Source organism: Periplaneta americana, chromosome 15, assembly GCF_040183065.1.
Source record: "Periplaneta americana isolate PAMFEO1 chromosome 15, P.americana_PAMFEO1_priV1, whole genome shotgun sequence".
Taxonomy (NCBI): domain Eukaryota; kingdom Metazoa; phylum Arthropoda; class Insecta; order Blattodea; family Blattidae; genus Periplaneta; species Periplaneta americana.
The window spans coordinates 7100492-7116415 of NC_091131.1; the positions used below are offsets into that span (position 1 = coordinate 7100492).

The following is a 15924-nucleotide window of genomic DNA, read 5'->3' on the forward strand; positions in this document are numbered from 1 at the left end:
ATCGGATAATCCGTACCATAGAAGATATGGTGGTGTTCTGTTTAATGAGTTTTTAAGGGGCAAGGAAACTTCTTGTAATGGCTACCTGCGGAGAAATAGGAATAATGAATAAATATAGACTAATAATACACAGTGAAGATTGTTTAGATCCCAAAAGTTGTAAATGTCCACCTTTGAAAGAAGCCACGTATGTGAAATATCTGGGTATCATTATTAATCAGAATTTAAAATGGCCTCATCACATTACTTATCTTTGTAAGAGGCTTCGTAAAACAATTTATAAATTCGTTAATCTTCGATGCTACTTACCCATTAGAGTTCTACGAACTGTTTATTTGGCCATTATTCAGTCTATCATTCAATATGGTATAATTGTTTGGGGTGGAAGTACAAAAATTAATCTTAGTCCGTTAAATTTACTACAAAAACGAATAATTAAAATTTGTTTGAAGAAACGTTTCGATTATCCATCTAAATTAATTTATTCTGAATTTAATGTATTTAATATTGAACAAATTTATAAGCATACGCTGTTAAAATTTTATCATAAAAATCGTAATAAGTTTGTATTACAGACACACAATTATGACACAAGACGAAATATTAATTCAACATTAGTAGAACCTAAACGTCTCACATCTGCTGGTCTAAAGCATAGCATAAATTTTGGCCCTCGGTTGTACAATGCTTTAACTAAATTACACCCAGAACTTCTAACATGTAACCCACTAACATATAACAAGAAAATTAGAAACGTGTTAATATCTTCAATTTGATTAAATAAATTTATAGCCTATGTGTATGAATTAATCAACCTATATTATATTTGTATTCTATAATTTTGAAATATATATTAGTCCTACTTTTCACGTGCGATATTATTCATCTCTAGTGTTAATATTATATTATATAATTCCATTGCCGCTGTAATTATATTTTAGTTCCTATTTTATTTTACTTATTATTATTATTATTATTATTATTATTATTATTATTATTATTATTTTAATATTATATCTGAACTGCGACCGAGCACGAGCGCTGCTCATTCGGTCTCAAATTTTGTTAATACTACTGTATCTTCTTTTTATATTGCTTGTATTATTTTATTTGTATTTCTCTTTGTTTGTTTTGTAATTATATTTCTTTATTCTGTATATTTGAATTTAAATAAGAAAAAAATGGAAGTCTCATGTTGTAGATTTACATACTTTATGTATTTTATCCTTGTTTTTTTTATTAAATAGCGCAGTTACAACTCCAATCTCGTATTCTGAAGCTAGATAAGCCATAGTTTGTTTCTCTTTCCCAAACCATTCAATTATTTCCACTTTCTTTTTCGATATTTAGCACAAGACGTTTTCTGTTGACACCCGTGGAAAAAATTTTGTATAGAAGTTATACAATAGGTCCACCGCTATGGAGTAACGGTCAGCATGCCTTACGTGAAACGAGCGGGCTCGGGTTCAAATCCTGGTTGGGAAAAGTTACCTAGTTGAAGTTTTACGGAGTTTTCCCTCAATCCATTAAGAGGAAATGCTGGGTAACTTTCGGCGCTGCACTCATTTCTCTGTCATTATCATCTTCATCTCATTCAGACGCTATATAACTTTAGCAGTTGATAAAGCATAAAATAACCAATTAAAAAAATGAAAGTTATACAGTATGGCAATTCGAACAGTAGACTATACTTAATAGCGATGAAGCCTTGTAACAATGCTCTATAAAAATACGTAGACTACTAATATAATGTACAAAACAGCATTTCATACAAATTATATCTGAAGCAAAAGAAAAAGAAAAGCGAGAGAAAGACAGTTGGATAATCCGGCAACCGGTTAATAAGGTGACGGGTAATCGGGGTTCTACTGTATCTCAAAACATTAGATTTACAGTTACCTAGTTACAGTACTGAACTCACAATATAATAATTATCACAAAAATCTGGGTGAGCAAATTATCTTCCGTCCGTAAAACTGCAGCGTTTGCTCTCGGCAGACGCGCTCCCACACGCCAGTTACCAAGACAGCGCAGTACTGGCGATTCTAAAAATCACAAACCGTTACAAATATAATGACCAAAGCTCGGAACTTGGGGACTTGTGCCTTTGCACGTGGCTAAGCGACGGACTTCAATGTCAACAAACTCCCGCTTCCAGTACGGAGGTAAAGATTAAAAGATTAAAGATTTATTTATTTAACCTGGTAGAGATAAGGCCGTCAGGCCTTCTCTGCCCCTCTACCAGGGGTTACAACTATAACATGAACAATAAGATTACAATTAATATTAAATTTACAATTACAATTACAATAAAAATTAAAGTACGACAAGAATACCTGATTAATGAAAGCTAGACATTTTATCATAGAAGTTAAGAACAAAGAATATTTTTGTATTTACTAAATTACAAATTAAACCTACAATAACAAAATTCTATAGTGATGAAATTACCGGATATTGAGATATTTTGTGGTAGATTAAAAGAACTATTTACAAGAAACCATGTCTGAACGAGTCTCAATTACTGACCAAGTGCCTAGTAAGTTTGCGCTTGAATTGAATTTTATTTCGACAGTCCCTGATGCTAGCAGGTAACGAATTCCAGAGTCTTGGCAGGGCTATTGTGAAAGAGGATGAGTATGAGGAGGTGCGATGGGATGGTATTGTTAGTATTGTTTCATGGCGAGAGCGTGTGTTCAGATTGTGGTGGGAAGAAAGGTAAGTGAAGCGAGACGACAGATACGAAGGAATAGAAGAGTTCAAGATTTCGAAGAGAAAGAGAAGTGAATGTAAATTTCTGGTCTGCTATAAAAGTGGTTTCTGGCTGAAGCAACATATTGATAGTATTGTGGTAGGTTGAAACACGTAATTTTATGGCATATATATAATAAAAATAAACATCAGCAATATATCAAATTTACTGTTTTGCTCTGTACATTATATTACAGTGTATGACTACTTACATTCGAAGATTTTCGAACCCATAACTTCTTCGTCAGTGAGTTAAACATGATTTGAAACGAGAAAAACTTATTTCCACGTCACATGAAATGACGCGAGCAAACTTAAAATAAATTTTTTAACTGTCACTGTTTTGTTCGATTTTCAGCAGTTGCTAGCTGATCTCTTATCTGAGAAAGATAAGTATATCCTAAATTTTTCTCGAAAATAGTTTTCAATTTGTGTGTCACTACTGGGGCAGATCCCTCTACGACTTGATCCATGGCTGTGAACAAATTTTCCATTAAGGGACTGCAATGTCTTTCAATAAATGCCGTTTCCAGCCTTTAGTTTGTGTGTGGCATAACTTACAAAATATAAACTCTCCATTCGTAGAAGATAATGTATCTCCTCCGAATTTCTCCACGAAATTCTGTACCTAAAATTTAAAAAATGTATTTTCAAACTTCTATAATACCCATTCGAATAACACGTATTTTCTAATTCCTCTAACAGACCGTTTATTTGTAATTCTCTGATTGTCACTGGCTTCAACATGACATAGTTTCCTCGTGCGTAGATGTGACCACTTTCTTAGTACATACGACTGTCCTTGAGCACTTACAGCGTGAGCTTTGTATACGTTGTACCTGTAACCCTACTCATGCACACGACACACAAGTCCCCAAGTTCCGAGCTTTGATAATGACATAAAATGTTATTATTAGTGAGGATAGAGACTGCGAAACTATCTGTTATCTCGTTTCAAAAATTTTTGGCATCGCTGTGCTCCCCTTTGAGAAATGGAGGCCATGTTTTCCCAGACGTCAATTTTTCAGCTCTTCGAAAGTACAGTAGAACCCCGATAATCCGTCACCCTATTAACCGATTGTTGGATTATTATCCGTCTGTCATTCTCTCCTTTTTTTGTTGCAGAAAAAATATTGAGTACTGCACAATACATTAGTACGTATTTTTATAGAGAGTGGTATTAGAAGCCTTTGCCCTTACACATTATGATCTATTGTTCGAGTGACCTGTTTAATTTCTCTGCAAAACGTCTTCCAGAAGTGCCAAAAGAATACATGTTGTGCTGAGTATCGATGAGAAGTGCATATAATTGAGTGGTTTTGGAAAAGAGGAACTGTGGTTCATCTCACATCGGAATACGAAATTGGAGTTACAATAAAATTGTGCGAGATTTAATAAAAAAACAAGGATAAAGTGTATAAATTACTTAAATCTGTAACATACTTTTCCTATTTTTCCACAGAAATCCATCATAGGAAGTTTCCTTGACCCTTGGAAACCCGTCAATCATTCATTCATTCATTCATAATTTTCTGTGAGTGCAAACCCAGCATTCTCCAGTCTTTCCTATTTTCTGCCTTCCTCTTAGTCTCCGCATATGATCCTTATATCTTAATGCCGTCTTTATTTGATATCTTCTTCTGCCCAGAAATCTTCTCCCGTTCACCATTTCTTCCAGTGAAATCTTCAGTAGGCAGTTTCTTCTCAGCCAGTGACCCAGACAATTCCTTTTTCTCTTCCTGATCCGTTTCAGCATTCTTCTTTCTTCATCCACTCTTTCTAACAGAGCTATTATACTTAAAACTATTCTGGTCTATTACCTAATATGTTAAAACACATGACTACGGAGAAAATTACGAAAACTGCATTACGCAACACTTAATTTATGAAAGTTTTCTGTGGTACGGATTATCCGATTTTTTCGATTAACCGTTCAACCTACCCCCTTCATTACCACGGATAATAGAGGTTCTACTGTATATGGATTATTTTATACACTTTATCTCTCAGAATGCTCCAGAGATAAAAGCCATTGCAGATTAGGTCCGAGGAGGGGGATGCAATTATTCCTACTGATAATTCTATCGTCAGCGCACGTCAAAGTGAGAGATAGTATATGATATATTACGTAAATATGGCTATGTAGCGTAGATAGGAGTGCAATTGATAACACAAGCAACTACATTGACTTGGAAAGAACTAAATATAAAGCGGGCCAAAGAAACGGGAGATTTTAATTTTATTGTCGGTAGTATATGGATTTTAGCAGGCCTAGATTCATTGTCATTGTTTAGCCTGATTGTTACAATTTATTAAACATAGAACTGTCCCGCGCCGTAGCGTCGTGGTCTAAGGCATCCTGCCTAGGACTCGAGTTACGGAATGCGCGCTGGTTCGAGTCCTCATGGGGGAAGAAATTTTCTCATGAAATTTCGGCCAGTGTATGGGACCGGTGCCCACCCAGCATCGTGATGCACTTGGGGAGCTACGATAGGTAGCGAAATCCGGTTCCGAATACCAGCTATAACGGCTGGGGGGGATCACCGTGCTAACCACACGATACCTTCATTCTGGTTGGATGATCGTCCACCTCTGTTTCGGCATGTGGGCGTGAGGCCAGCAGCCGGCTGGTCGGTCTAGGCCCTTCACTGGCTGTAGCGCCACGGATTATTATTATTAAACATGGAACATTGGATGATTTGCTGTAAAATCTTATTATCTAAAGAGTCAGTGCGCAGAAGTTGCACATAGGGAGATTCGCCGCCACTTTCAACTCCGCCGTCATGGCCCTGTGGCCTCTTCACATGCGATTAAGACCTGGGTTCGCAATTTGGAAGAAATAGGCTCAGCACTAGAAAAAAAACCTTCAGGCAAAGGAAAAACTGCAATGGTCGTGCCTAAACTGTTAATGCAGCTCGTTAAGTGAAAATGAGTCAAAACTTTCAAGTTGTCAATTGAGAAATCAACAGGTCAACTTGGTTTCAGCAAGAGGATATAACAGCACATACTGCAGCCATTTCTATGGCGGGAATGCGAATTTTGTTTGCGAACCATGTCATATCGAGAAATGGAGACATTTCTTGGCCTGCACGATCCGCCGATTTAAGTGCATGTGATTTATTTTTATGGAGGTATCTAAAAGTAAGGTATATGCAAGCAAACCGCGGAACATTGAACAATTAAAGACAGCAATTTGAGAAGAAATTTCAAACACCACAATCGAAATGTTCCAATGTGTAAAGAGAAACTTCAAAGAGCGATTACAAGAATGTATTCACGTTGGTGGAGGGCATTTGAGGACGTCATTTTCAAGAAGTAGTGGTTACATGCAAATTGCGTACTATATTCTATATTTTCATAAAATAAAAGTGAATTTAATACAATATCTAAAATTTCATTTCACCGTTTAAAAACCTCACTTTTCGGCTCACTCTGTATAAAAAAGAAAGTGTTTGTCACTCTCATCACACTTACAGTATGTTAAAGGCTGGTTCACAATAAACCGCAAACGAGAACCAAAAAGAAAACGAGAAGCAGAGGACGTGAATATGAAAATGTTTTATTCACAATAAACCGAGAACGTAGACGACTATGCATATCGATATGTATATCAATAACGATATGTAAAGTCGATATTACGCATTCTGATGTTATTTGTTTATAATTAACCAATGGCGTTCTCTCATGAGTACAAGGCAGCCAACATAAACACAGGTTAACCAACTTCGAAATTTCAACCGAAACATTTCATTAGGTACGGTACTATAAATATGCCCATGCATCTTTATTATCACAACCTATTTTAAGTCTACCATAACGTAAAATAATTAGAGAAGAAACATTTGTAATAGAACAAAAATGAACACAACAGTAGTTATTGAATATGTAGTGTGTATTACAGTAATACACCAATACAGTAATAAAATATGATTCACTTACGATCGGTGTTCAATGATGCAGCTATTGAAAGCCACGTATTCTCCATTTTCTCATCTTTATACGAGGCGCGCCGCTTATCGTAAACGTGAGGATTTTCCTCAACACTCAATATTAGAATCTCGTCAAATAAAACTTGCTCCATGATGCACAGCACAGAACAAAATAATGCATAGGTTATGTCACGGTCTTCTTGCTACAAAATATACGACGACAAAATAGCTTTTAGATGGCAATAGAATGAATCTAGTGGGCTGTGATCGGAAACGTCAACGCCAAAGTTGAAACTTGGCCAACTGTCCGTTCCCGATCCCGGGCTCCGGCAAGCTTTTCGTTAATTGTGAATGCTCACATTTAAATGTACACATTTTAACAATTTTACGTTTTCGTTTTCTTTCCGATTCTCGTTTCCGGTTTAGTGTGAACCAGCCTCAATTATACTGAAAACGTTTACATTCCCGGATAAATTGATTCTTAGATACTGGACATCAACAAAATCGGACCAAGAGTTTACAAAAAATCGCTGTACGCAGACAACATTACCAAAAACCACTTTTTCAATGTCATGCATGGTTGTAACGCGTATTTCCGTCAAAACCTGGAAACGGATTTTATGCATCATGGCAATACTTTCCCTTAGATTAGACCGATGCTTCACACAATGCGAAAACAAAAACAGCTTTAAAAAAGTGAATGCATTGCCCGTTACATGGTCCTTGCAAAGTGGAATTTTTCCAGCATCAGGCTTCCGTCGCCATGGTGTGAAAACGGTTTAATTCGCATCTTCCTGCCAAGTATTTTTTGCAAGGCTCCCACGCGGACGCTGAGTCACGCGCCAGAAGTCAGCCAGTTAAAAAACTAAACACTGATCCCTGCTGGACACTTTATTGCTGCATCGAAGGCTTGATGACCTCATGGCAGGGTCAAATAACATGGGGACCGAGATCGAGCCCCGTCACATCCTGTGAAATTAGTTGTGGTGCAGGTTAAATCATTTAACAAGCTTCTCCCCAACGGTTTCCGGCATGCCATTTATCTCTGTACAGCGAATTTACCTCAACTATTGATCGGATTTTGGTCATAGTCACAAGCTAAAGTTGAATATTTATTATCTAATAACGAAGCACTTGAAATATAGTAACTTTTAGGAAAATTTAGTAGAAATCGAAATCGGCTGAAAGATGTTTTTTTATATAAAACAAATAAAAGTGCAAATAGATTACAGACCAGTCGATACAACGTGTCACAAACCTTAGTAAATGGGGTAAGTTTATTAGTATGACTTGTCAGAAACACGTTAGTTACGCGTAAGTGACCAGAGCTAACTCTGACACATTTTAACTTTCATATCAATGCAAACGCCGATCTCCGTGACTATGAAAATATTAGACATGTTTATAATATTCACATTGGTCTTCCAGGGGTCTAAAATCTCCTCAATTTTCACTTAACATCAAATTCATCTTTCTGATTGTTCTTTTATAAAATTATGAATGTCCTATACTAATTGCATCCTAAGAAGTATTTAAGCATTGCATTCGACCAGCATTTATGACGGAATAAATATATTGCGTACTTGTGCAATAGATTACGTACATAATAGTAAGTTACATTATGCAACGAGCCTATAATGATAGTAATTAAGACGCGAGGATGTTTATGAAACGAACGCAAGCGAGTTTCATAATTTTCATACGAGTGTCTTAATTACCATTATAGGCAAGTTTCATACGACTTTTTATGCTCGACCATATTTCTAACTTGATATTATTCATAAGTATTCATGTTATTGTTATGTGAGTGAGTGCAATAGCCTACCTCATAAATTGTTAGATGCGCGCAGACGCGAAAGTATTGATTTTTTCCGGGAAACGAATGTCGACGACATTGATATAATCTAGAGAGTAAGATAAACGTTAATCTTGATATAACCTTGAAATTGAATTCGACATTGAAAACGAGATGACAAATTGAATTTATTTGAATATTATTTACAATTAACGCTAATTGTTATAGTAACAGAACATCTTTGCGACAGTATTAGATTTCCAGCCTCCGTGACGTTTCCCTAGTTGTCTTTCGATTGTATATCCGAGAATAATCGAAAACCTGAACTTTAATGAATTGGTGTACTTTAATGACATGCATTAAACGACTGCTACCAGGTGTATAATTACTACATTTCGGCATGGTCGAGCATAAAACAATTTATTTCTTTGTTATACTTCGGTCATATTTACCAGTTAATATTTTACGTCTAATCTATTTAGCTTTATTTCAATCTATTCTCTAGTATGGAATTTTAGAGTTTTTAAAATTAGATAAATTTATTACGAATATAATGCTTTATTAAACTTCATACATATAAATCGCAATAAATTTAAATGTATCATTATAAATACAAAACTAAAAGATCGATATTATATGACTGAAGGAACCAAAGTGTTTCACAAGCACAGTTCTTAGCCATGACACCTACTTTGGTCGAAGGTTATATAATAAAATAATTGGAAATATCCGAGTTTGGAAAATTTTAGTCAGCAAATTAAAAAATAGCGTTAGAAATTTCATTTTTAAAGAATATGTATTTGTGCGAGTTAAGTGTTAAAATTGAAATTGTATTATTTAACTTAATTTATCCTTACGTTTTTAAAACCCACATTGTGTTAAGACTACCGGGAGTGAATTTCGTAACTTTATTTATGGCGCCATGATCCCGTCCCATTTACTCATGCGACTTATATTTTCATCCATACGAAATTCAGGTGGTACATCAATTAAAACATAGCGGTATTCTGAACCGAAAGGCGTTTGTGAGGCGATTTTAAATCACATGGATGAATAGGATGGCTTTATGGACACTTCGTGGATGTGTGACGGAGCACATTTCTACCTCAGTGAAAATGGACGTCCCTTTCAAGATACAAATTTCGGACTATGTACTTTATGCTCTCACGTATGTCAAATCACTATTGTAATGTTCATACTTTAAACTTAAAATACATAGGGTACCTCAGAAAGATTAGTTGTTAATATAGCGTATGTCTTTTAATTATTCCAAGTGGATATATTATTATTTCACTAATAAAACATTTTTAAGGAGATACAAAGTTATTAACAAAAATAAAGGCACTCTCAAGCTATAATGACTGTAGCTTCATGATGCGTGCTGTTGCAATACCCGAATGAATGAATGAATGAATGAATGAATGAATGAATGAATGAATGAATGAATGAATGAATGAATGATTGAATGAATGAATGAATGAATGAATGAATGCGGAGAGAGGAGGAAATACCAATTGAAAGTTACACGATGATAATCGCGTCCTTGCAACGATTCTTGGATCTCCTGGATGGCTCAATATTATCTGTCTTTCATGATCCAGAGCCGTCCAGCCAGAGAGACTCGGACATTGGTTGAACAGAACATGGACCTCTCCGCGAGACGCAACAGCTTCGCATTCTGTCTATAGAGCCGGGCGAACAGTAGCAATATGTCATTTCTATCTTTCGTAACCGGTTGTGCAAGACTCTAGCAGGCACTGCACACTCGGATATAACTGCACCTACCAATAAAGCTTTGTCAAGTTAGAGATGAATAGATCTTCATCTGATTCGGCTTCCAAACCGCAGGATGATTTCCCTTGCATTAAGCTACGGTACGCAGTCGAAAATGTCAAATGAAGTTGAGAGCAGCCAAGACTAAATGTCAAATTGGTGATGCAGTGCAGTTTGTCAAGTCCTGCCCTCCATGTCTAATCTGAACACATCGATTCTCTAAACTCAACATAAAATCAGACGAGAAAACAAATTTCACTCTACGAGATTCTTATACAAGTCCATCTAGCAATGCGGAACAAGTTTTTGTCGTTAAAACAAGCGATTCAACTGTTCTATATTAATTAATGTGATGCACACAGTTCGTTACTAGGGAAGATGTGCATAGCAACGGATTCTTATGCAAGTCCATCTAACAATGCAGAACAAGCTGCTGTCGTTATAACAGCGATTCAACTGTTTAGTATTAATTAATGTGATGCACACAGTTCGTTACTAGGGAAGATGTGCATAGCAACGGATTCTTATGCAAGTCAATCTAACAATGCGGAACAAGTTGCTGTCGTTATAACAGCGATTCAACTGTTTAGTATTAATTAATGTGATGCACACAGTTCGTTACTAGGGAAGATGTGCATGGCAACGGATTCTTATGCAAGTCCGTCTAACAATGCGGAACAAGTTGCTGTCGTTATAACAGCGATTCAACTGTTTAGTATTAATTAATGTGATGCACAGAGCTTGTTAATAAGGAAGATGTGCATAGCAACGGATTCTTATGCACGTCCATCTAACAATGCGGAACAAGTTGCTGTCGTTATAACAGCGATTCAACTGTTTAGTATTAATTAATGTGATGCACACAGTTCGTTACTAGGGAAGATGTGCATAGCAACGGGTTCTTATGTAAGTCGATCTAACAATGAGGAAGAAGTGACTGTCGTTATTACAGCGATTCAACTGTTTAGTATTAATTAATGTGATGCACAGAGCTTGTTAATAAGGAAGATGTGCATAGCAACGGATTCTTATGCAAGTCAATCTAACAATGCGGAACAAGTTGCTGTCGTTATAACAGCGATTCAACTGTTTAGTATTAATTAATGTGATGCACACAGTTCGTTACTAGGGAAGATGTGCATAGCAACGGATTCTTATGCAAGTCCATCTAACAATGCGGAACAAGTTGCTGTCGTTATAACAGCGATTCAACTGTTTAGTATTAATTAATGTGATGCACACAGTTCGTTACTAGGGAAGATGTGCATAGCAACGGGTTCTTATGCAAGTCCATCTAACAATGCGGAAGAAGTGACTGTCGTTATTACAGCGATTCAACTGTTTAATATTAATTAATGTGACGCACCCAGTTCGTTACTAGGGAAGATGTGCATAGCAACGGATTCTTATGCAAGTCCATCTAACAATGCGGAACAAGTTGCTGTCGTTATAACAGCGATTCAACTGTTTAGTATTAATTAATGTGATGCACACAGTTCGTTACTAGGGAAGATGTGCCTAGCAACGGATTCTTATGCAAGTCCTTCTAACAATGCGGAAGAAGTGACTGTCGTTATAACAGCGATTCAACTGTTTAGTATTAATTAATGTGATGCACACAGTTCGTTACTAGGGAAGATGTGCATAGCAACGGATTCTTATGCAAGTCCATCTAACAATGCGGAACAAGTTGCTGTCGTTATAACAGCGATTCAACTGTTTAGTATTAATTAATGTGACGCACACAGTTCGTTACTAGGGAAGATGTGCATAGCAACGGATTCTTATGCAAGTCCATCTAACAATGCGGAGCAAGTTGCTGTCGTTATAACAGCGATTCAACTGTTTAGTATTAATTAATGTAACGCACACAATTCGTTACTAAGGAAGATGTGCATAGCAACGGATTCTTATGCAAGTCCGTCTAACAATGCGGAAGAAGTGACTGTCGTTATTACAGCGATTCAACTGTTCAGTATTAATTAATGTGATGCACACAGTTCGTTACTAGGGAAGATGTGCATAGCAACGGATTCTTATGCAAGTCCATCTAACAATGCGAAACAAGTTGCTGTCGTTATAACAGCGATTCAACTGTTTAGTATTAATTAATGTGATGCACACAGTTCGTTACTAGGGAAGATGTGCATAGCAACGGATTCTTATGCAAGTCCATCTAACAATGCGGAACAAGTTGCTGTCGTTATAACAGCGATTCAACTGTTTAGTATTAATTAATGTGACGCACACAGTTCGTTACTAGGGAAGATGTGCATACCAACGGATTCTTATGCAAGTCCATCTAACAATGCGGAACAAGTTGCTGTCGTTATAACAGCGATTCAACTGTTTAGTATTAATTAATGTGACGCACACAGTTCGTTACTAGGGAAGATGTGCATAGCAACGGATTCTTATGCAAGTCCATCTAACAATGCGGAGCAAGTTGCTGTCGTTATAACAGCGATTCAACTGTTTAGTATTAATTAATGTGACGCACACAATTCGTTACTAAGGAAGATGTGCATAGCAACGGATTCTTATGCAAGTCCGTCTAACAATGCGGAAGAAGTGACTGTCGTTATTACAGCGATTCAACTGTTCAGTATTAATTAATGTGATGCACACAGTTCGTTACTAGGGAAGGTGTGTATAGCAACGGATCCTTATACAAGTCCATCTAACAATGCGGAACAAGTTGCTGTCGTTATAACAGCGATTCAACTGTTTAGTATTAATTAATGTGACGCACACAGTTCGTTACTAGGGAAGATGTGCATAGCAACGGATTCTTATGCAAGTCCATCTAACAATGCGGAACAAGTTGCTGTCGTTATAACAGCGATTCAACTGTTTAGTATTAATTAATGTGATGCACACAGTTCGTTACTAGGGAAGATGTGCATAGCAACGGATTCTTATGCAAGTCCATCTAACAATGCGGAACAAGTTGCTGTCGTTATAACAGCGATTCAACTGTTTAGTATTAATTAATGTGACGCACACAGTTCGTTACTAGGGAAGATGTGCATACCAACGGATTCTTATGCAAGTCCATCTATCAATGCGGAACAAGTTGCTGTCGTTATAACAGCGATTCAACTGTTTAGTATTAATTAATGTGATGCACACAGTTCGTTACTAGGGAAGATGTGCATAGCAACGGATTCTTATGCAAGTCCATCTAACAATGCGGAACAAGTTGCTGTCGTTATAACAGCGATTCAACTGTTTAGTATTAATTAATGTGACGCACACAGTTCGTTACTAGGGAAGATGTGCATACCAACGGATTCTTATGCAAGTCCATCTATCAATGCGGAACAAGTTGCTGTCGTTATAACAGCGATTCAACTGTTTAGTATTAATTAATGTGATGCACAGTTCGCTACTAGGGAAGATGTGCATAGGGACGGATTCTTATGCAAGTCCATCTAACAATGCGAAAGAAGTGACTGTCGTTATAACAGCGATTCAACTGTTTAATGTGATGCACACAGTTCGTTACTAGAGAAGATGTGCATAGCAACGGATTCTTGTGCAAGTCCATCTAACAATGCGAAAGAAGTGACTGTCGTTATAACAGCGATTCAACTGTTTAATGTGATGCACACAGTTCGTTACTAGGGAAGATGTGCATAGCAGTGGATTATTTATTAACTTATTATACAACCCAATCTAACCATAAAGGAATCACTATTTGTTCTTTCTAAGCGATTCAACTGTTTAGTATTAATTAATGTGACGCACACAGTTCGTTACTAAGTGCTAAGTGGGTAGAAAATGATTAAAAATGTTTAAAAAACAAATCAGCTGGATTTCTTGCTATATGTATGTACTCTGGAACATTTCGCCAAATTAGTCATCTGGTCCGAATGCTTGATTGAGGCAATTGTTGTGGGTTGGGTCGCTGCGTGCAACTGCGCATCTCGTGGTGCGCGCGGCTGTAAAGGTCCACAAACGGTAATTCGTCCTATTCAGTGTGGTTATCTACCTGAGTTACTGGAGCGGAAGATTTGGTGACGTCGTTGGGTGGTAGACCCAGGAAGACGCTGGCCGGCAGCAGTTGATCGGAGAGAGACTCGGCCCGCCGGTTATTGGCTGGACCCCTACGTTGTTTCAGGCCCAATGCAGCTCGTTAGTGAGCTTTCGTAATTCGCCGGCACTTTGCTAGATGGCATCACCAAGCTGATTGCGCCACAGACTAGTATCGGCAACCTGAAACGGAAAAGTCGCGCTACAGGGATATTTCACGCGAAACATTATTAATTCAGAGCAATAAGCCTACCCTACATGCATTTGAGAAAAATGTACATCAAAGCACACGCCTGACATTTCCTGTGTTTCCAAAGCACACATTTTGAGTATATTAAAAGCACACTTTCAACGAAAAGTATTAATTCCTTAAACGAGTAGCGGCCGGTGAACGAAAACCTCCGTGAGGCTTGATGTTAATAAAATGGGCCTACCTCACCTAACACAACGTTTATTATTCATTGCATTAATTGATATTGTTATGGTATTATTAACATTATTATTACTATTACTACAATATGACTGTAAAAAGATCAAAGGTAAAGGTATCCCCGTAACATGCCATGAAGGCACTTGGGGAGCATGGAGGTAGAGCCCCATGCTTTACATGACATCAGCACTAGAATGAGGTGGTGTGGTCGGCACCACGCTCTGACCGCCTTTTACCCCCGGGAAAGACCCGATACTCAATTTTATAGGAGGCTGAGTGAACCTCGGGGCCGTTCTGAAAGTTTGGCAAAGAGAAAAAATCCTGTTACCACCTGGGATCGAACCCCGGACCTTCCAGTCCGTAGCCAGCTATATTATTATTATTATTATTATTATTATTATTAGACTGATTATTAATAAAAATAATGTCACTTGCTAAATAAGTTGCTATGATGTGAGTTTGTTTCACCGACAATGTTATGAAGCAATTATTATTATTATTATTACTATTATTATTATTATTATTATTATGTTCAGCTGAAGTATGTGTTGAAATTTCCTTGGAAATATTTTTTCAGGTCGTTGAAGCTTTCAGTAGAACGAACAGTATGTTCAACAAGCACGGCTAACAGAAAAGTTTATTTCGCACAACATTTACTTATGGCTTTTAAGGAACCCAGAGGTTCATTGCCGCCCTCACATAAGCCCGCCATCGGTCCCTATCCTAAGCAAGATTAATCCAGTCTCTACAATTTTATCCCACATTCTCCAAATCCATTTTAATATTATCCTCCCATCTACGTCTCGGCCTTACCAAAGGTATTTTTCCCCTCCAGTCTCTCAACTAACACTCTATATGCATTTCTGGATTTGCCCATACATGCTACATGCCCTGCCCATCTCAAACGTCTGGATTTAATGTTCCTAATTATGTCAGGTGAAGAATACAATGCGTGCAGTTCTGTGTTGTGCAACTTTCTCCATTCTCCCTCTTAGCCCCAAATATTTTCCTAAGCACCTTATTCTCAAACAAACTTAATCTCTATTCCCCTCTCAAAGTGAGAGTCCAAGTTTCGCCACAATACAGAGGAACCGGTAATATAACTGTTCTATAAATTCTAACTTTTAGCTTTTTTAACAGCAGACTGAATGACAAAAGCTTCTCAACCGAATAATAATAGTCATTTTCCATCCTCCAGAGTATCATTTGTA

The 15924-nt window shown here is 37.2% G+C and overlaps 1 protein-coding gene across 3 annotated transcripts in view; it reads right to left on the bottom strand.

Annotated features, from left to right (window-relative positions):
- The window catches only part of Pif1A (PFTAIRE-interacting factor 1A), a 230355-nt gene extending 215953 nt beyond the window's left edge, over positions 1 to 14402 (bottom strand). For all 3 annotated transcript variants that reach the window (XM_069848923.1, XM_069848920.1, XM_069848921.1), the window contains exon 1: positions 14243 to 14402. The gene's annotated coding sequence lies outside the window, so the exon portion shown is untranslated. The remainder of the gene's footprint in view (positions 1 to 14242) is intronic.
- Between the last annotated feature and the right edge of the window lie 1522 nt (positions 14403 to 15924).